Source organism: Tursiops truncatus, chromosome 14 (assembly GCF_011762595.2).
Source record: "Tursiops truncatus isolate mTurTru1 chromosome 14, mTurTru1.mat.Y, whole genome shotgun sequence".
NCBI classification, from domain to species: Eukaryota; Metazoa; Chordata; class Mammalia; order Artiodactyla; family Delphinidae; genus Tursiops; species Tursiops truncatus.
Window position 1 is genome coordinate 4,975,437 of NC_047047.1, and position 27,300 is coordinate 5,002,736.

The following is a 27,300-nucleotide window of genomic DNA, read 5'->3' on the forward strand; positions in this document are numbered from 1 at the left end:
CATCCTGTGCCCTGCTGCACACACGGACACGGGGAGAGGGTAACGCCAAACCACCTGCAAAGAGTCATCCAAAGAAAGGTTTACAGGTAGCACGAGAATGAGAGGAAAGCAGAATTAAAGTGAGAAAAAAGAGAGAATGTGCAGGAATAGGGAAAACCTGCCTTGGTTAGAAAAGGGGTGTTTGAGGGAAGATAAAGAAGATCTTTGAGCAAAGCCTCATAACCAGATCTCTAGAATTCCCTTTATTTCATGTATTTTCAACAGGAAATGATGAGTGGTTCCCTAAAACCTCCTGACTTTTCTACACTGACACACTCCTTCCACTTTAGCTGATATCCTTCCCTCTCCAGGGAAGACTCAGGGATTCTGAGCCACACAGGTACGTGTATATGCACACGTGTGCGTGCACACACGCACACACACAAAACCTACTGTTGCAGCCTAGCATCTCCAAGAACCTTTCATAAGGCCTCATAGACCTAAAGTAAGTTTGGTTTGCAAACACTGCTCTTAGGGCAACATCATTAATTAGATATTAACAGTGAGACCAAATGAAAAAAGAAAATGTCTTTTTAAAAACAACTTTCAGTTCGTCATTACTGATTAATAAACCCAATACCCACGAAAACACGTAATCATCCAACACCGGTGATTCTCACGGCGATGGCTTCCAGCTCGGTCCAGTTACGTAAGTATGAGACTACTGCAGCATACAGATGACAGGCGTGATTGTCATGGGACTTTGGCAGACGATGACAGAAATATGAAGCAGAGTCACATGGCCAAGCACAGTCTAGACACTAGTCTGTGTAATAATTCTCATTCAAAACCGATATATATGTAAATCACACCAAATGCATATGAATTTCAATGGCCATGGTTAAAGCCGCAATGAACAATAAGAGGCTGAACAACTAGGATAATTAAGTAGCTTAATTCTAAACAAAACCAGGGCTTAGCCTGGCTAGTATTACACAATCACACCCCTCTATCTGGGGCCTTTACAGTGTAGAAACTTTATACTATAAAACGTAAAGGGCAACAGGTTTTGTTCATACTGGGCACAAGAAAGCACACCCCAAGCAGAATTAGGAAGCCCCACCCATCCACAGATGTATCTTACGTCACATTCGCGCCCATGCTGTGGGAGGACCACCACCTGCCGGCACAGGGGCCCTGCTCTCTCTGGATCGCAGCTCACGACTTGCCGCCCACAGTCTCTGGCTTCCTGGGCAGCCAGGACACCCCAACGAGGCCTGTCGAGACTGACACATTCCTAACAAAAATGAGCGCGAGTCTGGCCACAGCCTCGCTCCTGCTGGAAAGGAGGTGGTGTTACTCCAGGATTAGAAAGTCAACTAAAGGTATGATTTTTTTCCTCTTATCCAAAACCAGTAAACCTGTAAGGATCTGGGGTACAAAGACTAAACAAAAACAAAAGGAACAATGCTGAACTAGAATAGGGAAAAAGCAACACACTACTGGTTTTCATTTTCTGTGCTGAGAGCGCAGCCACTCACTTCATGCAGTAATGTGTGTCTTCCCGGACGGAAGGCGGGACTTCATTGCTCCCTCCCTAACCCTTCCTAGGGGCCTCCACCCGCCCCCCACGCTGCCTAAGTCACCCCAGGGTCTTTAGTCCCTGTGATGCTCTGCCAGTAGGTTTCACTTCTGGACAGAAAGCAAACGCTACCTACAGTTCTCCCACAAGCAGCTTCCTGAGCAATAATTAAGGGTCTTGACATACTGTGACTGGTTTTGACATATGTTTTCTTTTAGTGACAAAAACCAGTGTCTTCCAGGATCTAACGCGTTCACCGCTCTGTGTAAGAACAACCAAGACCCTCCATCGGCACCTGAGGTTTCTGGAGCCACTGAGTTAAAATCCTCCCACATCTTACACGTTTAAAGATCCCCGTAGGCTTAAATGCGGTACTGCTCACCGGTGTGAAAAGCACTTAACATGCACACGGGCAATACTGTTGGAGGACCATCACGGCACAACACATCTCCCTGAACCTAAGATGCTGCCAGACAGACACCCAATCACTTTTCGTAACGAAACTATGATTCACCATCAACCATGAGACGCAGGCTGTAACATCTTCGAAACTGGGCTGCAAGTTACAAACAATGAAATATGACATAAGAACAGCTTAAACACAGTCTGGTAACAGCTTTTCTAATATGACTGAAACATCCAAATATTTTCCGAAAATACAGTAATCAGATCGATGTCTCTTGCCAGAATACTTCCGGGGTCTTAATAGTCAAATCCTGGAAGCAGATGAAACTGAACTACAAGTACTGAGAGGAAAACATACTGTCCTCTCAAATCATCATTTCAGGATAAGGATTATATATACTTTGAAACATTCCTTCTCTGGCTTCTCTGATTTTCAAATAGATGGCTATTGCACAGTTTATAAAGGAAAAAGGCACTCAGCACCACTAACTGTCATTCACTGTCTAATTATGAGTGCCCACCTCGGAGGAAAAGCATCAGAAACGCAGAATCTACCAACAGTTTGGAGCCAACTGCAGCTGGAATCCTAATCACGACTAATGCTTATAATATAGTGTCTTACACGGTGTCTTTAGGGTAATAACGAACCAACTTCTGAGTTCGAATCTCCCTTCAGTCATTAGGTGAAAACAAGTTTGCTGTTCTCATTCCAGTATTTAAACGCATGCGCACCACCACCAAAAACAAACACCTCATTTTGCCAGAAAAGATACAGCGGAAAACAGACTTAGAACAGACTAACTGCATTTTAAAAGCGATGACAAATCCCACATTTGCAAAGAAAGTGGATGTAGCAAAGCTCCATGAGGAGCTTTTTTGTGATATATCCAAGTGTCCCGGCCGAGTCCAAACGCCTCTGCCCTTCATCCTCCCCTTTAGGAGGCCACAGTCACGTACAGATGGAAAAAAAAAAAAATTAAGGGTCACTTGAGAGAGGAGAGGGGACATTTGGGGAGGTCTCCTCCAGGGATGAGGCAGCTGCCAGCCCCCGGTGATCTAAGGCAGCTGATGCCAATTAGCATTCTGGACTCTCCCCAGTGGCAGAAAAGGTCTTTGTCTCAGGCTAAGACTAGGGAGGAGTTTTCCTTTGCCTTCCTTGGCTGCTAGAGGACAGGGTGGGGGGGGGAGGGGGGAGTGTACATCTGAATCGTGGTCATCTTCAAAAGCAGCTGTGGGTTTGGGAGTCATAGGAAAAGTCCTGTCCACTCCACAGTCTGAGCACAGAGCAGTGCATAGGACTAGTAGGGTTTCTTAATGACTCCTTAAAATGTTGTTTAAACTCTCTTGTTACCAAAATTCTGTCTCCTTCCACTGCCAGCAGGCAGACCTCCAATGAGCCCGACTGGGAGGACCCAGGAGGTCTGGGGGGTGCTCCCCCCAGCAGCCCCTCCTTACAGAATTAAGCCTACTCATTAAGAGCTGAACAAAAACAGGAAGGGCCATTCATTATTCACTCTATCTTTACTAGATGGAGAGAATACTAATAAAATGAAATACACGAGCATCTCTGGCAGATTTCACCACCAAAAGGTATATACTTAGAATGAAAATAGCCATTGAATATCCATTTTAGAAAAAAGTTTACAAGCTTGTTTTAGTTAACGACTACCAAACCCTTCTTTACGGGACTGTGAACTGGCAGAGAAATGAGGGCAGATCACCTTTGACTTGGCAAACCCCAGCGACACCTGAGAGTGTTATTCAGTATCACACCAAGCTGAATTAACCAAAATTAATTTTTATGACTCAGACATATGAAAAGTTCTGCAACTTAACTTCACTGATCATTCAACCAGACAGAGGCGAACACGACTCTGCCGGGAAGCTTCTAGAGCAAAATGAAGGTCCAGGATCTGGTCGAAGGAAGGAATGGAACGTTCTTTAAAATTAATCCGCGTCCATCTCAGAAGACCCATCAGCTCCAGAACAAAAACCCCAACAGAAAAATGACAAAATTAACATAGCTGCACTCGCGACATCTTACTCAACAAGGAATACCGCCTTGAACACATTTCAGACAAAAAGACATGCTCCCTAGTTTTGCTACTGAGCCAATGGACTTCTGAGACCCCAAAGTCTAACCTTAACGGCCCTGAAGCGCTTAACCTGCTCTTTCTGTCGACAGACACCACCACGTAGGACTTTACTTGACTCAGCAAAGTGTTCTATGAAATCTGCTATATTTCAGCGAGGCTGTGTCACTCGACTGGGCCCTAAGAGCAGCGTGGTAAAGAAGAGAACTACAGAGCAGCGCCGTCCCCCGGGATGGGCATGGCGGGGTGGTAACTTCAGACTGTGACGAGACGGTGCAGGACGGCACGGACAACCCATTTTCCTCAACATCACTCACTCACGAAAAACCTGGGGAGACTGGTGCTTGCAAGGAGGCCAAGACACGCCTCTGGGACGACCCCTCAACAACAAGCACAGCATGGCGAATGAACACGGTGAGCTAACTCAGATCACAAAGCCAGGTAAGACCCATCGCTATTTTCTCCAGGATCTAAACCAAACTATGAGAACTTTCCAAAGTGTCAAGCCCCAATTTACAGGACACAATTCCCCAGGGTACAAGTTGCTTCGAGAGTCTAACTTGAAATAAGTCACATCAATACTTGATTTTAGAACCCATCCATTTTCCTCCTCCATTGGGGACCCTTTAGTATGGCCCCTAAAGTAAGAGCTGAAACCTAGGTCCAGACAGAGATGGAAAGCAGATCTCCTGGGTAAGGCCCAGAGTGACCAAAATCAAATCCTCCACCAAAACACTTGATTGTCACCCCAAAATATGCTCTTTGACATGGGATTATTTTAAGCTAAAGGGACTTGAAAAGCAGCAGGGACAAAAAAGGTGCTCTGACCTCCCCTTTTCTCCCTGAAAGCAAGCGATAAAACTCCCATATGAAAGGCATCCTTCCTATACCAACTGGAAAAAACATTCTTATCACCAGAGCCAGGGGATGGAGGCCAAAAGAATTCTGTACAAGCAAGCCTCTCATCTTCTGTTAGCTGTCCCATATGGTTTAGTTACTGGTCCACAATGGCATCTCTCTGTTCAACCCGGTACACAGACAGAGTCTTCTCTGAGTCTTCATTTTCCTTGTGAAGGCTGCCATGTATATACGAGATAGACAAGTAAGCAAACCTGTTTGTTTTCGTCTTGTTAATCTTTTATTACATGATCAAGAACCTAGAAGGGTAGAAGGAAAGGTTTTTTTTCCTCCCCTACATAACCAAACTTGTAATTATATTATGAGACCAGAAAGAGATCAGTAATCCAAAATGCTCAGATGACAAAATAATATATTCTTAACATCAGCATTTTGCCATTGGCAACACCAGTGTACAAGTATATTTAGATAACTCCACACGTTTCAATGTGTAAGAAAGAAAAAAGAACTGTGCCCAAAGATTACCTCTGGATTACAGAGGTTTTCTTCTTTAACTTGCCCAATTTTCAACAATACTATTTTCCTACGTGGGGGAAAGTTGGAGTAGAGGCGTTAACTCCATAAGCATCCAAATGAGTTCCTTCTGGCCGTCCGCATGTCCAGCTCCCCCGCCCTCCCTGGACAGGGGGCCCTCACGCCCCCCTTGCTGGTCCCGAGTCACCACCAAGCTCCCCGCTCCAGCCGCTCACTCCAGCGCTCAGCTGTACGGGGAGGGCGAGGGGAGTTTGAAGAATGGGAACCTTGCTGGTTAACCTGCCTCCCGCTGGGTCAGCGTCACCCAGAGCTCGGACCTCCACGGTCACATCTTCCTGTTGGCTCCAATGGTACCAATCCAGGCCCATGACTTCCTGAGATCAGAAATTTCCAAGCTCAAGTTGTTTCCGGAGCAGAGGAGAGGTACCTGGAGCCCGGGATCAGCCATCGCGCCAGCTTCACCTTCCTGACCTGCCCGAGGGCCCTGGGCAGTCTTGCCCCTGTGCCCACGCCCTTCCCTAAGCCAGGGGCAAACTCCACCAAGAGCACTGCGCACACGTTAAAACCTGAAAGCCAGGCCCTAGTAAGCGGTGGCAAGAAGGGGCACAGCTCTGGAGGAGCTATGAATGTGGACAACATCACACGTCTGTGTGTTTCTGACTGGCCCCATCGCGCACTCACACGCACAGAGCCCCTGCTTACACAACTGACACGGCATGTCAGTCGAAGGCTGGCTCTGAAAATAGTCTGCAAGTGAAAAGGACAAAGGCCAAACTTCTGTTCCTGGCTAAAAGGAGGGTCAAGGGCCAGATGTACTCCCACTTGAACAACTACAATAGATAAAACGAATGAACGAGTTTTAGGACCCTGGACACCAGGGATTGAAGGACAGTGAGCTCTGAGAGACGGGAACCCGAGGAAAGACCTACAAATGCCGAGCTGCTGCCCTGGGAGATTCCAGGCTGCAGCAAAGCGAGTGGAAACCCCACCGAAGCCCAGAGGATGCTGAGCTGAGGACACAGAGCTGATTGCAGCTGGAGCGTGCAGGACAGAGGTCAGGGAGGAGAGATGCAGAGACGGGGCAGGAGATCTGAGCAGAGCACCCAACACATCCTCCTGAGGTCAGGGGAGGACCCCCAGAGGACCGGGGAACAGCGCCTGCTGCCATTGCCCAGACTGGAAAATCTCATCATTCACAGGAACTTGGGCACAGCATTCAGGAGGCTCCTGCCTCAGCAGTGCAGTAAAACTAGCTCTAGACTAAATGCTGATCTGACCCCAAGGAACGGACCTTAAAAGGCTCAGACGGATTCCAAGTAACTAACTGCATCCCGGGCGAAAGCTCAAGAATATTACAAGAATATAAAATGTCCAAATACCCGATAAGGTACAAATCACATGGCTGGCATCCAATTAAAAATTACCAGTGTGCAAAGAAGTGGGAACAAATGCCCATGGGGGGCGGGGGGTGGAAGGGGGTCAACTGAAATGAACCCAGGTAATGGAATCAGCGGACAAGAACAGCACACCACCTACAACCTACAGCCTTGCAGGTAATACCCACTAAGCCTTTTGGGGCATCTGCCGGTGAAGGAATCTGAGACTCAATTTGTTTTATATGCCTCATTAAACTAGAACCCAGGGTGTTCAGAACACAACAACTTGGACTTACAGATGTTTTGATTCCTCTACCAGGGTGGAAGGCTAAAGACCCTCACCTCCCAACAACACAGAGACCATCTGGTCCCACTTTCCCACCACTAAAGGAATATCATCATAATTTTGAAGAATTTAAGTCACACACAGGAAATCAACTGAACAAAATTAATGTGCAAAATATGCTTTTGATAAGATCATTAAAATAACTTTTGTTTGATCTCAATTGCTATAAGCAAGCTATTCAGTTTATGCCTGAATCACAAGTATAGAAATTGCCAAAATCAAGCAAGCAATAGACCACACTCTCTGCCGGCGCAGTGAAGTGTTCTCTGCCACGGTCGGGATGGGTAGTGACTGGTGGTGGACGGTGTCCAGCGGCCAGTATTTACAAAGATCAGTGATTTTCTAATTCTGACCTCGAGCATCACAGTGGCCAAGCAAAGATTCTGGGGCATGTTTCATGGTTTTACCTTGACCTTTCCCTCACCCTTCCTGTCTCCCTCACCTCCCACCCTCACAAGCTACCCTAATTCCTGCTTATATGATCTGTGTCATGATATACACAGCAGGTGAGTGCAAGAGGAAGAAGAAGCAAGGACAGTCTAGAGAGCAGTAATCAGATCTTCCTTCGGTCAGCTATCTTGCAAGTATCATGGTGTTAAAGCCAAAATAGGAAGTAAGTACCTCCAACCTGGCTCCTGGCGCTTCCTGGATAACAGAAATCTGCAATCGTGTGCCAATCGTGGCAACAAGGAAATAAGCCTTAGTGTAAAGGTGTGTTCTGTTACTTTCAAATAATTCTCTTCACTGTGGGTAATCTGCGTATCTGGAAAGGGATTCCCTCTTTGCTCTGAAATGGCAGCTTCCACTCAAATACCATGGACTGGCCTGACACAACTTTACAGCCTGGAGAAGTGTCTGGGGGATCTTCATGGAAACCACGTGTGAAGAGCCCTTCCCTCAGCTCTGAGGATGCTTCCACAGAAGTGACTCAAGAAGACAAGGACCGAGTTCCACAAGTCTTTGGGGCAAACGGAAAACAGAAGCGAGATATTCTAACTCCTGACAGACACCCCCTTTCCAAAAGCTTTTAGGCAACGAAATGCAGGTAAGTGCATCACGGGCAACATTACACAGCATCCGCGCTCAACCAGGGGGACTTGCGCGGATGTGGACCGCCCCAGTGCTTCTCAAAACTCCTTACTTGGGCCTCCTGGTGGCGCAGTGGTTAAGAATCCGCCTGCCAGTGCAGGGGACACGGGTTCGAGCCCTGGTCCGGGAAGACCTCACATGCCGCAGAGCAACTAAGCCCGTGAGCCACAACTACTGAGCCCGCGTGCCACAACTACTGAAGCCCGTGCGCCTAGAGCCCGTGCTCCGCAACAAGAGAAGCCACCACAGTGAGAAGCCCGCGCACTACAACGAAGAGCAGACCCTGCTCAGCGCAACTAGAGAAAGCCCGCGTGCAGCAACGAAGACCCAACGCAGCCAAAAAAAAAAATATATATATATATATATATATTTATTTATTTATTTTAAAGTTTACTTGGCTGCCCCCCACCCCTTTAAAAACAAAAAACCTCCTTGGTTGTGAGTGATGGTGCCTCACGACCGCGGGTGGAGAAAAGCTACAGGATCGCCTCAGTGGTTGAACCTCGTCCCCTTATTTTCCAACTAGGAAAACAATCCAGAACGCCTCTCCCTTCTACTTTCCCCTACTTTTTTTTTTTTTTTTTTTTTTTTGCGGTACGCGGGCCTCCCACTGCTGTGGCCTCTCCCGTTGCGGAGCACAGGCTCCGGACGCGCAGGCTCAGAGGCCATGGCTCACGGGCCCAGCCGCTCCGCGGCATGTGGGATCTTCCCAGACCGGGGCACGAACCCGCGTCCCCTGCGTCGGCAGGCGGACCCTCAACCACTGCGCCACCAGGGAAGCCCTATTTTCTCCTACTTTTTAGAAACATACCAAATCACGTGAAGAGAGAAAATGGGAGGAATACAGAACCCTAACCCTGAGCCCCAGACATGCACCTGAGCACCTGACGGGGGGTCTGACCCTGTAGGATCCACTCCCTCCCCTAGACTACACGGGGGACTGACCTCGAGTCTTAATAAAACCCAAAGGGAAGCTCTGCTGTGAGCCAGACCAATCCATTCAGGTACAGCCCACGGTACAGATGGTCCTTCCTGGGAAAAGTCTTGAGGGATGCTTTAGACTCCGTCAGAAATTTATACAATGTGTCCCCGAGCCTCCCAGATGGAGACACCCTTCCCCCCAGAACAGCCACCCCCCCCCAGCTCTGCACCACAGTCACACCAGCTGCACGGCTCAAGCTGCAGAAGAACCTAGAAAGGCAACGAAAACATCCAGTAGCACAAAAACCATGCATCTGGGGACAGACAGATCGTCATCTGTCTCAGCACTCAGCCCCACAAAACCCCGCTTAAAATCTACCTCCTGGGCTTCCCTGGTGGCGCAATGCTTGGGTGTGCTCACCCATCCAGCACAGAGGGAGAGGTCCCTGTTGCGGCATCATATATAAGCCTGCTGCTAAGGTTTGCTGGTGCAAAGGCTCTCTCACTGAGGACCCTAGTCCTGGAAGGCTTCTCCTCCCGCGAGCTGCCAGCTCAGTCTTCTGAACCAGGCTCACGTCCCAGGGATGGGTCACAACGCTGACGACGGTGCCTGGCACCTCGCTCCCCACCCGGCCCACCCTCCCTGCTCTCACAGCAGCGAGAGGCCCGTGTACCGCGCAAAAAAAAACAAATCTACCTCCTCTGTGAGGACGTAAGCTCCAGGAAGGCAGGGCCTCCACCCTGCTCACGTCCATGCCCCTGACAGGCCCTGTCAGACTAAAGGTGTGCACTGTGGACAGCTGGATGCTGCTGGCACAGGTCATCTTTAAAGTAAGAAATAAAAAGTTAAAAAGAGTAAATCTCTGAGCCTCAGTTTCCCTGCATGCAAGAGGAGGAAACTCTACTCCATTCTTGGCTGCGGAGTCACACCCCAGGGTGGAGGAATAGGAAAGTCAGGTAACATGCAAAGACCCCCATGGCGCCCGGCACACGGCAGGTACTCAAACGTGAGGTTCGGAAAACGAACTACAATGATCTTTTGCTCTATAAACTGATGTAATACAACTCCGAACACGAAGCGTGCCTGCGGCAGCCTGTCAAGGACAACCCCGGTGAACTCAGACCAGCAAACTCGGCGTCACCCGCCCTCGGGCAGCAGGTACGTGGACACTTGCCAGGCTTATCGACTCCCTGCTGTGACGGCTGAGAGGCCAAGCGAGGGTGCCAGCCCCGACAAGAGCAACAGCCGGATCCTGAAACGGTCGTCCCACTGTAAGCTGACTGCACGGTCTGCTCAGGTCTCCTGCTGGAGAACAATTAGCGACGTGCGTCTTCAACGACGTGTCACCTGCTCATACAAGGACGCACCGATAAACTACAGGGGCTCCTCCTGGGAAAATGTGGAGAGATGCCAAAACTCCAGATACCAAAAAGATGGGAGGAGAGAGAGAACCAATTATCTTCATTATGTGATTCATTTAGAAAGAAGATGACTCAGTGCTGAGATTGGTATTAATCAACTGTATTCTGAAGCTTTTAAGGAGCGTCACAGCTACGAGGGGGACAAACTTGCCCTGCTACAGCTTCATTCCCAGTATTTTCATTCTGAGACACGCTGTGATCACAATAAATGGCACTGCTGATGGTGAGTACTATTTGTATTTTATCAGAAAATAATTTTTCTTTTGACTGTGACTTTAAAAGATATACAGAGTTACTGTTTAAAACGTGAATTTTATCGCATACAGGAATAAAAATTGTTTTCCAGAAAACAAATTTTTAATTTTAAGAGTGGAAGACAATAATACAGGATTAAGGCTCTCCGATATAAAGAGGCAAACAAAAAGTTTCCACAAATTTTGAAGATGCAACTTCAATATCGTATCTTAACCTCACTTCTTTTACCTCAGATAGTCCCCTATCCCCTCAACCAGCATTTATTTAAAGCAAAGGAAAGGTGTAGATCCCTTTGTTTTTACATCACAGGAAAGATAAGCGATCAGCAAACTTTTTGTTATTAATCACTTCATATAGAACTTCAGGGCAGGGTACTACATACACAGTTCACAAAACTGTAATAAGTCATGATGGTCTAAAAATAGCTCCGTGAGATCACATTACCTAATCCATTTTCCCCCTTTTACACGCGCACGCACACACACACACACACACGCAGGCACACGCACACGCACACGCACACTGCGGAGAGTAAGCTGCAGGCTGGAACTGCTGGAGAGGGACCGGAAAAGCCGGCCTGGGACATCACAGACGCAACGGTCACCCAGACGCTCCCTAAAGAGCACCCAGCACGCCCCCCACCGACCCCCGGACCACCAAGCACCGCCCTATGTGCTGAGTGTCTGTGAAGCAACACACACGGTGAGAGTCCGCGCGGCCCTGGGGTCAGGCTGGCCACCTCGGAGTGGGTGTGTTAAAACGAACTCTCAGAGAGGCCAAGAGTCGGGCCACAGAGACCCTGTTCTGCCCTCAAGGCGATGGGGCTGGAGAAGGGAAGGGAAGGGAAGGGGAGGGGAGGGAAGGGGAGGGGAGGGGAGGGAAGGGGAGGGGAGGGGAGGGGAGGGGAGGAAACCAGGGCCGTCACCACCAACACAACGTACAAAGTCACTACCTCAATGGCGTCTCCACCGAAATGCAAACCAGTTAGTTCCGTCTTCAAATACATTTCTCCAGTGGAAACCCGGAAAGGTCACTCACCAACCCAAACTCCCACGCACGAAGAAGGGTGTCATCCTGGTGGAACCAGCCCCTGCCATCCACCTGCAACCAGCAGCACAAACCACCAAGTTCACCATCTGCCGGGACTCCACACACGAAGGCCGAGAGTTTGAGATGTCACATTTCTTGACGGCCTTTTAGCAAGAACCATGTCCCTGTGTAGGCTCCTCCACGGAACACGTGCATTCAGTCAGCGGGCTGAAGGCCTCTTCTGCACAGATGGCAGCCAGGGGCAGGATGCAGAGATGGAGAGACACACCAGGAAAGGGCATCAGGCTGCCCCCGGGGGAGGGGAGCCCTGCCAAGGTGCAGGTGGGCAGACCTTCCAGAGAGAGTTGAGGGGCTGGAAGAGCCAGCACAGGAGGGACCCAGACCAGAGGGATCGCAGAACACAGGATGAAGCAAGGACGCTCACAGGACGCAAAAGCACGTCCACAGCACCAGAGCCTGGACTGAGCGAGCAATGAAACTAAACACATCTGTAGGAGAAATCAGAAAACACCCTCTTTTCCTGCCAGGCTCAGGATAAGCTGGCGACCTCGCGTCTGCGCATGGATGTCTACACGCGTGTGTACTCACTAGCTGTCTGTCTGTGGAATACTGAGCCTTGGGCTAAAACAGGCACACAGAGCGCTGTAGCCTCTGTCTGCAGAATTCATTAGATTGATCGGTTTATCTAACTAAGCACAGATGCAGGAGGGGGTAAGACTGAGTTTAAAATTTAAGGTTCTCTACGGCTTTTAAAAGGAAGAAAGAAATGCCTCTGGAGTTAAGAGTCCAGAGTAAATAAAGGGTTAATTTGAAGCTCGCTGTTCAGAGCTAAGAGCCCCTCAGTGGCTAATTTTAACTGAAGACAAGGACATCCTTAACTATTTGGGGAGGGGGGGAGTCATAAAATCTCAGAGATATAATAAGTAACAAATTCTAGAGACCCATGTGTTTTTAAATAGCATGTTGAACTTTTTCAAATATTATAAAAACCAGTGTCAATTCAGGGAAAAGGCTTCCGCACAAGTGATTAAACTTTAATTACGTAAATAAATTATAGTATGTAGTAATTCATAATATATAATATAAATATAATTAAGTTAATATATACACATTAAAGAGATATATAAAGGAAAAAACCCAGTGGTACCATGGAATCTCCCCTAAACATTCCATCTAAAAATGTACACGAGGGCTTCCCTGGTGGCACAGTGGTTGAGAGTCTGCCTGCCGATGCAAGGGACACGGGTTCGTGCCCCGGTCCGGGAAGATCCCACATGCCGCGGAGCGGCTGGGCCCGTGAGCCATGGCCGCTGAGCCTGCGCATCTGGAACCTGTGCTCCGCAACGGGAGAGGCCACGGCAGTGAGAGGCCCGCGTACCCCAAAAAAAAAAAAAAAAAAAAAAAAAAAAAACTAAAAATGTACACAAGCTGCTACGAAATGCGTCTCAGACACAGCAAACCTTCTGAGATTTGAATCAAGGTAAATTCGCTCTGATTGTTTGTCCACAGTCTTCCCCACTGTTTCAACTACCTGCTCTACCAAAATGACCATTTCTTAAACTTCGAATGAAGAAAGTTAGCATGTCTCCATCAGCGCTGCACTAAATGATTTAGAGGCAAAAACTCAGTAAGACAACGGTACTTTGAATTCACTGAAATCTTCAAGTCTGCACCGAAAACCATTCTTGGGCTCTTGAGTCACTCGTGCCTTCTCCATCGAGTAAGCACCCATTGGCATCACTCCACTGTACACCAAATAACTTCCATGGAGTTGCAGGAGAAGGTAAGTACGTTGTCAGGCCAGCGGCGCCTGGTGGGCCTGCCGCCAAAGCACACTTGGAGACCCCACGGCTGGGCCCGTCCCTCAGGCGTGACGTCACAGCCCCACTTAGAGACAGCCTGGCAGCCGCATCTCCCTCCCACACAAAGGACGCAACAGATGCTGGCGATGATACGGAAACAAGCATTGGGACTGAACCCCCTCAACTATTCAGCGGAGGGAAGGTGTAAGTCTAGTGTCAACAGAAATACACAGCATCTACCAAAGAGGTTTCCAACAGTCAGGCTTTTTTAAGTCATAGGCTGCTTCCTTTCCCTAACTTCGCTTTTCCTTGTATTCAGATAAGTTAAAAGAATAAAGACAATGGCAAACACCTTGTCATTTAAGGAGCATCTGTCAAGGAAAAGTATATTAAGTAACCAGTACGTACAGTGGCAATGAGTGCCCACTTTTCAAGATCTTAGTAAAAACTACAAAGTGCTTCTCATCACATGGTGTTATGAAATCACTCAAACTGGCCTATTCTGAAGGAGTTCACAGTCTAAAGGACACACCGCCCAAACCCAGGACACGCACAGAAGTAACCACTACGTGAATATAGAGAGTAAACGCGCACATCAACAAGCTTACAGGAAGCAGTTTACTGTGAGGCGGCGACTAAAACAGAGTTATATGAAGTGGATGTTTGAGACGAGACAAGGCTAAGGAATTCACCTTCTAAATTATTTAGGAGAAATCCTCCTAGGATAGGCACAAACTTATTTTTAAACTAAATGCAGCCACACAGATAAACACACATGTTCAACTGGAAACTGAGTGATCGGCAGCACTAAGAAACAGCTCCAATCCCAGAAAAGACTGGAAACACGCCAGAAGGTCAGCCGCACTCACCCTGGTGGAGGCGGGCGCGCGGGGCGAGGGAAAACATGTTTCCATCTTCCTATTTTCTAGATGCGTATGTTACTTTTAATGTTAGAGAAAAGGCTATTTCACCATTTAAAGAACAATTTTACGTGTATATGTACATATCTCTCTATATATGAAACTAAAAAAATACTAATATGAACATGTTAACAGTAAACAAACCAAGGGGACAGAATTATGAAATGCTTTTTCTCATCTTTCTTTTTCTCTGGATTTTCTCCCTAGAATATCTACATTTCATAAATAAAAACAAAAACAGTAACCTAGAAGTCATTTAAACTTTTGGTTCCAACTGCTTTGTAGAGCCAGAATTTATAGACCATAAACTCACCACTGTTAAGTGTACTAAACTTTCCCTGGGGGAAGGAGAGGATGAACAGAACTAAGCAGCAACATTCAAAGGCCCAGAAGACCTTAAACATCTAAGCTCCCATGACCAGAGCAGTTAAGAAAACATTCTCCGCCTGTGATGACCTCAGCCTTACTGAAGCAGCCTCGGCTGTGAACTCTGCTGTATTAGAGCCGGGGTAGGGTCACAGGCATGGGCACTGTGGGGGAAGAGGAAGAGGCAGAGTCCTCGTACTTGCACAGTGCCAGCCAGCCCTCTCCACGAGCTCCAGGCCACCGCCCCACACACAGCGCACCCACACCATCCAGCACTCGGGTCCAGTTATCTCCAGCCCAACCAGCAAAGAAAGGAGCAGTGCGCATCTGCTCTCCATCCTCCCCTAGGGGAAAACACTAACACAGAGGCAAATAACTAGGACTGGTGGCTACTGGTAAGGCGTGGGGCTTCTCTTGAAGAAATAGCCACTCACTCTGCTAGACTTCACCGTGAAGAAGCATCTTTGATGTTCCCCCTTCTGCCCCTTCTGTCTGTGAACTAAGCGAAGACGGCAGTTACCCTAAACCTCCCCGCCACCACACACCCCACGTGAACCATGGTATCGTCACGAAGCACTTACACAAGCACAGCAAGACATGTCGCTGTACTTCCTCAAACCAGCATACAGACGTGTCGTGTTAGGTAAAAGAAGGTAGGGGAGATGAGAGGAAAAAAAAAACCCGCTGGAACTGGGTGGGCAGTGTCACCCTCACCACCTTCATCATTCAGAAGAGTCAGGACCACGTGCACGGGGACGTCATTCAGAGTGTCAGGACCACGTGCCTCCTTCAGAGTATCGGGGCCACATTCATCACATCATCAAAACAGTCAGGTCCGCAAGCACGGCATCGTATGCGACAGTCCAGTCCAGTCTGGCCCCTGCTCTCGCAAAGGTCCGAAGAGACACTGCTGCTGGACCTCGTGATTCCAAATGTTAACCTCCTCTCTCTCAAGGGTCTTCTTTTCCTTGCCCCTTTTGAACAAAACCATCTCTGCAGCTATTTTCCAAATAAACTGTTTTCTTCTTTCTAAACTACTTAAGGAGAAGCAATAACTACGGGGTCTTCTTTAGTTCTAGCCTCAGGCAAAAACACATCCAGCCTCTCCAGTAAGTGAACAAAAGTGAGAGGAGACTAGATGTTTCCTTGAAATGAAACCACAACAAGGAGGGTGGCAGCTCTTTCCTGGTATAAACACCTTCTCTCTCTCTCACTCACAGAAGAGGTCACCCAGGGGCCCACCACATGACCACACAGTCCCTCGACCTAACAGTTACGACTGTTCCTGCTGCCCTAAGGCTACAACAAAATGCCTCACCAAAGGCTTTGCTGTGTGTTGTCTTAAAACACCCTTGTGGTCAGAAAGGAGAGAGAGCAAGCGCTGAGAGGGTCTCCTGTGAAGGTCTGGGAGGGACTGTGGCTGGGGCAGGGGGAGGGGGACTGGACAGGGCGGGGAGGGGGGGGCAAGAACTCGGGCTGGCCCCCATGGAATGGGCTGGAATCCCATTTGTCAGGGTCCATCTCCCCATCTTCATGTCACCCCAAGCCTCTATCCCTGAAGCGGGGAGGGGAGGACCCCTGCCAAGATCACAGGGTCAGCAGAAAAATGACCAGCGGCTCAAAGAGGATGAACAGTCAGCAGCGGTGTGACATGGAGACTCCTTGAGGGCGCTGGGTAAGAACTCTCTGCTGGAGACCTGTCACAGCAGGGAAACTCAAAGCCAAGGGAGATGGAGTTCAGAGAGAAGTTCCCACTTTATCTCTGATCATCCGAAGTTAGCGACGCCAACTTTTCTCTTAACTCTTGCAGTTAAGCAGATAAAATTAAACCAGAAAAGAAATATTTAATCATGCCCAAAACACAAGAAGTTAAGAAGCGAAGGTCTGTTTTCCCTATAATGTGCACCTGAGCATCTCTTATCCGTTCAAGGAGAACTTCCTCCACCAGGTCAATTTCCTTGTTTCTGTAGCAATTCAGTTCAGCACCTGCTACATGCACGACTGGCACCAGGCTACTCAGCGAGCTCCACGCCCCCCGGAGGAGACTGTTCTCTTGGAAGCTCGTGTGACGTCGGAGAATACTAAGAGCAGAGAGAATAAACAAACGCTCTCTACGTGCAGCAGTGTGAACAGCTCTCACAATCGTAAGGTCAAGTCAAAGAAGCGGACACAGCAGTACCTTATGGTTCCGTGCACATCAACCACAAACACAGCAAATATAATGGATCGTGTTAGAAGTCGGGAGGGTGGTTACTCTTGGGGGAGGAGTGGTGACCGGAAGGGCCACCAGGCGCTCCTGGGCTGCCAGCTACGCTCTGTTTCTTGCTGATTCATGAGTGGGGTGAGTTCAGTTTTCAGAAATGTCCTGGATTTGTCATTTGTGCACTTTTTTGTATGCATGTCATACTTCACACACACACACACACACACACACACACACACACACACACACAGAGAGAGGCAAGATTCACATGTGCAAGATTTTCTTACAGACTCACAAACTGTGCTAACTTCTTATGAATTTCAAACACACAGAAGCAGAAAAAATAGCTTACAAACCCTCTTGTACCTCTAATCCGGAGTCAACAGTTACTGACCCATGGCCCAGCCGTCCCACTGGCCACCACCGGCCATGACAATTTTGAGCCAAACTGGATACCATTTGAAGGCAGCACCGACAGGATTTCCTAACAGACGGGGTGAGCGGTACGTGGCAGGAAGGCAGCGGTCGCAGGACGCCGGGGCTTCTGTGCCCTGAGCAGAAGGCGGGACACCCCCCGACGGAGAAAGGATACGGCTGTGGGTGCAACAGGCTTCGGGGGAAGATGAGGGACTCACAGGAGACCAGACATCCAATGAGATGCTGCACAGAGTCCAGGAGAAGAGCCTGATCCCCAGGCCTGAGGCTGCTACCCCTGCAGAGGCCTGTGTGCAAAGCTGCGGCCTGCGCTGGCAACCGGAGCTTGGATCTGGGAGGGTTCCCAACATCCCCTGGATTGAGAAGGGTGGCTCCCTGTACCTGGGGTGTTTGAACAGACAATACGGTTTATGCTGAACACCTACTTCCCCGCAGGGAGTCTGAAATTTCAGGTACATGCCAGGCAGAGGGTGCTTACGTGACCAGCTCCAGATAAAACTCCAGGCCCTGCGTCTCTGAGGAGCTTCCCTGGTGGAGAGCACTGCACATGTGTTAGGACAGCTCACTGCTGGAGGAATCATGTATCTGACTCTACCGCGACAGGACTCCTGGAAGTTTGTGCATGGATTCCTTTGGACCTCATCCCATGCGCCTCTTCCCTCTGCTGACTTTGCTCTGTGTCCTTCCTTGGTTGTAAATCACAGCTGAGGGCGCAGTTATAGACAGAGCCCTGTGAGTCCTTCTAGGGAATCATTAAGCCTGAAGATGGTCTTGAAGACCTCCAATGCACACTTTTTTAATAAGTTTGCTAGGAATGGAAGGAGGGAAGTATCAACATTTTAAAATCAAATTTTGCATTTAGAGCCCCCAAATTTAAAAAAAAAAAAAGCAGCTGGTGGGGAGGGAGGATGGGATTGTTAAAGTACAGTGTCCGTATTTTTCAAAACAGCAATTCAGGTTGTACAAAAATTGCTGGGTGTTTTCTTTAAATTCAACTATTTGTTTTCCTTAGAAAAATGCCTTCGATTCATGAAGTGACAGGGAAGCTGCATCTGCCTGGAGAGGAGGGCTCATCAACGATTACAAAGAGCTCCTTTTCACGGCAAGTTTTATTTTACCAAGAGATTAAGAACAGCTCCTTCTGGAGCAAAATTAATCTTTCTATTCCACCCTACATCTGAGAAGAGTCTGCATTAAAAAGATGAAGTGTTTAGTAATTGTTTAAATGAATGAATTAGTGCAACTTCATGAACAGCATTTCAAGGCACGAAAACAAAAGCCCGCAAACCATGGCTGACATATGCCCTTTCCAGTCCCAATGAACACAAACTGCATCTGACCAAAACCATGAGTACTTTTTCTTATTTCCAGTAAGAATGGATGGTAATATTTTTCTTTTCCGATTTAATTTTCTTTCTTCTTTGTAAACCACAAAGCAACAGAAAAAATACATACATATTAAAATAAGGGCTGTCTCTATTGTTATAAAAGGGTGTAGAGATAGACAGATAGATAGATAGATATAGATAGAGAGATAGATATAGATTTTTTCTTTGCCAACACTCAAAACACTTTGGAAATTCTCCTTTAAAATTGCCAGGACATTGTTCAGAAGCAGCAAACAGAAGCTGAGCGCCACCCATGTGATGGGCTCTGTCCAAAGCCTGGAAATGCTACGAGAATCCTAGAAGTTAGCTCCCCACAGCGTTTATAACCCAGTACAGAATTAACATAAGCATGCAACGATCATGGGGCTCTCCAGGTAGCCATCAAAACAGCCCTAGCAGACAGCTCACAGGGCCAGACAAAAGTGGTCCCGAAGAACCAAACAGTGTGACTGCGACTACGCTGGGGGACAAAGAAGCCACCTGAGGCAGGAGCCTGCAGAGAGGATGGACACAGAGGAGGAGGAGAGGTCTGACCTCTGCAGAGGTCAGAGAACAGCTGCTCAGGAGGGCAGGTGTGTGTGTTAAAACGTCTCTTCAGCAAAAGTGATGAGTTATATTGTTTTAGTATCTTTAATGAGAAGGGAACAAAGAAACCCTCATGCACCATGTAAAAATTATATGCGAGACACTTTACGTCTATTATATAATTTTAATTCTGACAAAAGCCTGTGAAGTAGGAATTATTATTCCATTTTACAGGTAGGGAAGCGGAAGCTTTATTAAATTGAACCTTAGGCCCTAGTCTACCAAAGGTGTTAACACTGTCTTACAGTAAAAGCCAGGACGTGGCTGTTAAATAAACGTGGCCGGCTTTCGACGAGGCTCATGAGCTATAGATTCACCCTGAAAATATTTACAGGCCTCGAACTTATGTTCACAGGAAAGAGGAGGAAAGTAAATAAATCATCTTTATTAGTGCAGTGACCATTCTAGAAACAAAAGCCGGAAATGTACTCACTCTTTCTAACCACCGGTGATTTTAAGAGACTCCTTTATTTTCCTTCCTAGAGGAACGTAGTTCAAGTGCGAAGAGCAGGTTTTACTATTATTTATTTATGATTAATGCGTAACACCTACGGTTATTTTTAATACTTTTTATTACAAAAAATGAGAAGGCTATAAAACACGGTCATACCTCCAAGAGTTCTCTGTTGCAACAATACATGACTGTAATTTTCTTGGACGATGAAACCAATACTGTACAACTAGGACGTGTTTCTCCAAGTGCCCACCAAAACCAGAACACCCTGTTCAATTCATCAAAGATTCGAGTACCTACAACTTACTGGGCATTGTGACTAGTTACCCGGTGCTAGTTAGACCCCAAGTACAGGACACAGAGCTGTGCTCCCCGAGTGAAGCAGGAGATGTCACCGTGCAATAAAAGAAGACCGGGGGGTGTTATTCTGCAGCAAGCTATGGAATTCTGGGCAGGTCAATCAATCACCTTCGTAACATCGTGTTGTCATCAGTACATAAAATGAAGGCTTTTCAGTGTGAAAAACATACAACATGTAATCTTAACCTGCCTCTACTTATTTACTTATGAAATAGACAAGAACAGGAGAATTTTCATATTTTGTAAGTTCCTAGTTACATTCTTTTTTTTTTTTTGTGGCACGCGGGCCTCTCACTGTTGTGGCCTCTCCCGTTGCGGAGCACAGGCTCCGGACGCGCAGGCTCAGCAGCCATGGCTCACGGGCCCAGCCGCTCCGCAGCATGCGGGATCCCCCTGGACCGGGGCACGAACCTGCATCCCCTGCATCGGCAGGCGGACTCTCAACCACCGCGCCACCAGGGAAGCCCTACGTTCTTAAATTAGAAGAAATCAATCCCAAATAGAAACACTTTCTATCCTTGACAAAAACAAAAAATCTAATCCTTTACAAAATCTGTCACATCCTCACCAGCAGAGTTATCTTTAAAACACATCCACAGGTACCTATTTGCTGAGCAGTTTGACTTAACCCTAAGTTAACTTCACATTACTTTTGGAGAAAGAAGGATAGTGGAAGGGGAGTAAATTTGGGGGCGGGAAGGACTGGCAGTGTGGGATTAGCAGATGCAAACTAGTATAAACAGGCTGGATAAACAGCAGGGTCCTACTGTGGAGCACAGGGAACTATACTCAATATCCTGTGATAAACTATCATGGAAAAGAATGTGAAAAAGAATGTATATATGTATAACTGAGTCACTTTGCTGTGCAGCAGAAATTAACACAACATTGTAAATCAATACTTCAAGAAAATTTAAACGTAAAATAAAAAAACCAGAAGAGGAGCAGGCTTTACAGTCAGTCTGTTCTTGTGGCCCAAGTCCCACCTTTGTTCTTCCATCTGTTGTAGATGCAGGGGAGAAGGACATCCATGAATTCCAGCCGAGCCTGTACCACACCCAACGCAACGCCTGGCACAAGTCCTTAAAAACTATCAGTTCACTTCATCCACTCTACACTTGATCACTGAAGATGAATTCTAGTATCTAGTGAACTTTTTAAAGAAGGAAGTATTAGAAATAGTACAAAAGGCACCCTAGCTCTTTTGTAAAAGGTCCACATGCTTACTTGCTCTACACCAGGTGTCCTCAACGGGGTGACATCGCCCTCTAAGGGGATGAAAAGTGGTTCTAAGAGGTGAAGGAAAAAACCTACCACTTTTATGTATAAAGATACACGTACAGTACATGAGCAGATGTGTGCAGACTGTAAATTTTCATTGGGGTGATTAGGAAAAAACAAAATCTTAGAAGTCTTCTTAGGGAGGTGATTGTGAAAATAAGGGTGTGATTGGTGGGGACACAGTGGGACTACTGGTTCTCAAAATTACTGCCATATTTTTTAATTATAATAAATCAAAGCTTAATCAATTTCTAATGAACTTTAAGAACTTTTCTTCAAGGACTTGCGTTATACCAATATTACGATAATAATAAAGAGGTACCACTTGTGACCTTTATCTACAGGAAGGCTGAGGAAGACGATCCAAATTAGGAAGCTGAAATCTAATATCAAGATCATTCGAATTAAGTTAGAAGTTACTGAAGGTAAGAAAATGCCAGATAAAATTTAGCATCCCACAAACCTGTGCATCATTTCTCTCCCAGCAGCTAAGAGAGAGAAGGTAGTTCGTTAAGGCAGCTAAGAAACAGAAGATAAGGAAAGAGCATCTGGAAGAGGGGGCACACAGCCTGCCGCTGAAGCTGACAGCTGACACTGATGCACTGACTGCGCCCCTGACGATGGGGGTCAGCCCCGTGGCCAGCCTGCCGGAGCCACAGGAGGCTGGGCGCCAGGAGCCAGGACCAAGCTGTCAGGCCTGCAGCATCTAACTGGCCTCTGAGGGCCAGAAGGAAGGGACAATAGGTCACAGTCCACAGAGACCTCTCCCTCCCTTCCTTCTGCTCTCACCTCTGTCCAGACAAGAGCAGCACGTTCAGTACATCGTGCCCCCTGCAGCTGAACAGTGGTAAAGCTGTTAGGCTCACGGGGCCTTGCCCTGTCACCGGGGTGAGCGGGTTTGCTCCTTCCTGCCTGAGCGTGGACGCCCCGCGAGCGAGCATCCGTCTCCTCCTCCGTGGACCCAGCTCAGACGGCACTCAAAGCCCATCAGAGCCCATCAGGCGTGCCCTACATCGGGCCGCTTCTTCTGCGGCACCTGCCTCCCCAGGCTGACCACGGGCAGAGGCTAGGTTTTACGCAGCTCTCACTCTCCCATCACTAGCAGCGTTGTGCCGGGAGTAGGGAGGGCACCCACCAAAACCTGCCGACCAGCGTCCTGCACCCCAGTGGGCATCAGGCCCAGCATCTTCCCATCCTCCAAGGAATACGCCTCAATCACCAACACTTCAGCTGTTAGGACTGAAAGACAGGCTGCTCTGGCTGATCTGATGGGCAGTATCCACCCATCCCTTAGGGTCCAGACCATATCAGCTCTATCAACAAGCCTACTGAGAACCTGACATTTAAAATTGTTAATACTTTCAAAGGCTCTGTCAGTGGGGAATCAGAGATCTGAGTTCTAGTCCCTGAAATCCGACTAGCAATGTGCTCCTCGGCACGAAGGCTCAGTGTCTCTAAGCTGGAATCCTTCAACTTGCAGGTGTGAGGGGGCGGCTTCTTTCCTTATGGTCCATTAGAACAAGGGTTTTCAAACTTGAGGGCGCCTCCGAATCCCCTAGTGGGCTTTACTAAAACCCAGAACTTGGGGCCCCGATCCAGCATTTCTGATGCAGGAGTCTGGGATGGAGCCTGAGACACTGCGTTTCTAACAAATTCCCAGGCGTGCCTGCTGGGAGACCACACTTTGACCCCATCCTACGCCAGGAAGGCCTAGCGAAGGAAGGACCATGGGGCCAGTCCAGCCCGAAGACCGGACTGGGGGCGGTGATGGGCTGCAGCGAAACGTCAGCCCACAGAGCACCATTTCATCTCTGTCTGCCGTGAAGCACTACGTATTGTCTGCCTCTGTTCTCTCTGCATCACCCCAAGAGGATGAGCCCTCCTTTGCCCAAAGCAATTGTCAAACACAAATAGGGCACGGAGCTGCACGGCAGTATTTGGGTAGACGGTGGCCCGTCATCCAGACGGTCAGGCCTAAGCTTTTTGAAGTTATATTTTGAAATATGTGCCTTTTTATAGAGTTTTGACTTGTGAAACATGTAAATGATTCACACATTCAAAAATTAAATCAGGAGAAAAAGGAAACCCTCTATAAATGACTTAAAACAGAAACTGAAGCTAGTAGCTACATAGCAAATTGATAAGCCATACAGAGAAATTCGTATTTCAAGTAACTTCCGAATATAGCACTCTGTAAATCCAGCACAGATACAGCCAAGGACAAAAACAGCTTCAGAGAAAGCAAACTTCACTCCATGCCTATCGATAAGGAGTACCATTGTTATTGTAATTCTGAAATGATTTTATGTTTATCAAAGGATAAAGCAGGGCTTCCCTGGTGGCGAAGTGGTTGAGAGTCCGCCAGCCGATGCAGGGGACATGGGTTCGTGCCCCGGAGCGGCTGGGCCCGTGAGCCATGGCCGCTGAGCCTGCGCGTCCGGAGCCTATGCTCCGCAATGGGAGAGGGCACAACAGTGAGAGGCCCGCGTACCGCAAAAAAAAAAAAAGGATAAAGCAAACATATATATTATTTTATTAGGAACCAAGATTCAGGCTAGGAGAAAAGGGGAAGAAATCCAAAATACACAAGATTTTAAAAATTAAGGAAAAATTGATTCTGAAAAATATATTCCCACAAGCTCTATCCACTAAAAGGGCCTAGAAGCAGAAAAGCTCATCAGCGATGAGCACACTTAGCATCCAGATATTGGTTTCTAAATGCATTTCCCACAGAAAGGAACTAAGGCTCCTCAGAGGAAGGGATCCAGATTCTGGAAGATGAGCCTCAAATATCTACTTGTGCCAAAAACAAGGAAATACTCAAGAACTAATGGGGTCATATCAAAGGGCTACAGAAGGCAGTCCTGAAAGAGCTCCCATGGCCAGATCTGGCATGATTTCATTAAATAATACTAACGGCAGCTACAATTGATGGAAACACATTGACTAAATAAAACTGCCCATGTCTACAGCAGTATCTAGAATAAGAAAGAAGACAAGAAAGGGTGGGAGTGGGTAAGAAAGGAAACTCTTCTTTACAGACTGATGCCAGCTAACAAGCCTAGAAGACAGACTCTGAAAACCACCACCTTGCAGTCCTAACTATTCACACAGCATCACCTGCAGATCACTTCCCAGTGCAGAGCTGAGGGCGCCCCTCGACGGTGGGGAACTCTGCAGTCGCCTCCTCCATCAAGAGGTCAAACTGGCTTCACTAACACTGGGACGACCAGGGTGGGCACGCCCCTGAGGTCACGCAACAGGAAGAGCCCAATGCCACCAATGAGGTGTTCCTGCCAAAAAATTCTTATTCTGTGTCTATTCAAGCCTCGACCTAATTTCCAGTTTACAGGAAATACAGGAGGAGGAACAAGTTAAAGCACAACGTGAGGAAACTATCAGACAAATCCAGAATATGGGGTACTTTACCAAACAACTGGCTGAGCTCTTCCAAAAGTCGATTTCTCTTTAAAAAAAAAAGAGTAGGAGGGACATGGAGGTGCAGAGGAACTGATCTAGAACAAAAGTGACTTAAGAGATAAGCTAACCGTCGTATATATATATATGTACCTCATGTTCCCTACCCAGTTATCTGTCGATGGATATATATATATATAATGGAATATTACTCAGCCATTAAAAAGAATGGACAATGCCATTTGCAGCAATGTGGAAGGACACGGAGACTGAATGAAGTCAGAGAAAAACAAATATCATATGATATCACGCATAAGTGGAATCTAAAAAAAACAGTAAAAATAAACTTATTTACAAAACAGAAACAGACTCACAGACATAGAAAACAAAATTATGGTTACCAAAGAGGATAATGGGGGTTGGGGTGGAGGACGATAAATTAGGTTTGGGGGGGTTGACATAAACACACTACTATATATAAAACAGGTAAACAAGGACCCACTGCAGAGCACAGGGAACTGCACTCAGTATCTTGGAATAACCTATAAAGGAAAAGAACCTGAAAAGGAATATATATACGTATGTGTATGTATAACTGAATCACTTTGCTGTTCACTTAAAACTAACACAACACTGTAAATTAACTATGCTTCAATTTTTTAAAAAAGATCTTAAAAAAAGAGAGAGAAGATAACCAAATGTAATGCATAAACCTCCACCAGACTATGACTGGGAAAAAATGGTTAGAAAACCTTTCTCGCCACAACTGACGATACTGAAATTGACAGCATTAGGTGACAATCTGAAATCATTCATCCTCTCAGGTATTATGATTATGACTATATTTTAAGAGAAGTGTGCTCAAGTATTTACAGGTGAGGCATCTTGGTATCACAACAATACGCATGTACCACACACACAAATGAAATGTTCAGTTGTTGAATCTAGCGAAGGGTAGAGAATGTTCGTTTTCTGAACAGTTCTGTAATTATGAACATTCTCATAAAAAAAAGTTGGGTGGGAATTATTAAAATGAAAACACAAAATTCAATTCTCAGAAACAAATCCTAAAGAGTTTCTGGACCTCGAGTTGAGAATTACTGATCTAGATAATTTTTTTTTTTTTACCTTCCAGAGTGTTAAACAGAAACAACGTGATACCCCAACTGCAAGAAACAAACTCAGTCCCTTATGCGTGATGGGAATAATACAAGTTTGACATTGAGACACAGGGGTTATCAAGAATTCAAACAACCAACTCAAGTATCCCGCAAAACGCATCACACCACGCACGCACATGCGCATGTCAAACTGGGGAAGTCTGAATGAGCTCTGTGGACTGTATCGGTGCCGACTCTCGTGGCTGCCTCCGTTATAAGCCGTGCAGGCAGACATATCTGCTATAATCTGACAAACACTGGAGTCCTGGTCAGATCCTTAGCTGGCTTTGTTTTGTGCAGGACTTCAGTTGTGACACTGTATTATAGTTATACAAGATGTTACCCCTGGGGGAACTGGGTGCAGGGTACAAGGAGCTTCCCTGTGTGCTTTCCTGCAAATTCTCGTGAACCTACAATCATCTGAAAAACAAAAACAACCCTTATAGATCTCGTGTCCTGGTCTTGCCCAGTTTGAACACGTCCTTCAGCCCTTCCCACCACCAATCAGATAAGTGACACGCTTTCTTTAAAAAGAACCCTTCAAAATCCTAAAGAAAATCGATTCTTAAAATAGTTCAAGCCCAAGAAGAAACGTAAAGACATTTGTCCATCTCGAGCAAATAAATGCCTCCTTTCCAGACCCCTCAGTTTCCCAGACAGCTCCTGGCACCTCACCCCAGGGTGAAACGTGAATTCTCGGTCTGCTTTGTTTTCCAGGGTCACATAATCAAGCGCGGCGGGTGGCGCGGACTCGGGGCAGCCGGCCTGGAGTGCGTTTATTCAGGGCTGCTGAGAGCTCACAGCGGGGGGCAGAGCAGCCGGGCCACCTCCCTCCCCACACCTGCTCTCCTCTGGCCTTCGGAACCTGAGGAATACCCAGTGGCCTGGTAACGGCCTCTCAATTTCACCTCAGGAATAGGCTCAACCAGCGGGACGAGTCTGTGGCTTCCTAAGGATACGCATCCACGCCGTTTTGCTCCCGAGATGAAACTGAGTCGAGTCTGAAACCACGCAGGACC

General features: G+C 47.2%; 1 protein-coding gene across 50 annotated transcripts in view; it reads right to left on the reverse strand.

Moving 5' to 3' along the window:
- MAP4K4 (mitogen-activated protein kinase kinase kinase kinase 4) overlaps positions 1 to 27,300 on the reverse strand; it is a 174,004-nt gene that overhangs the window by 62,609 nt on the left and 84,095 nt on the right. The gene's annotated exons all lie outside the window — the stretch shown is intronic.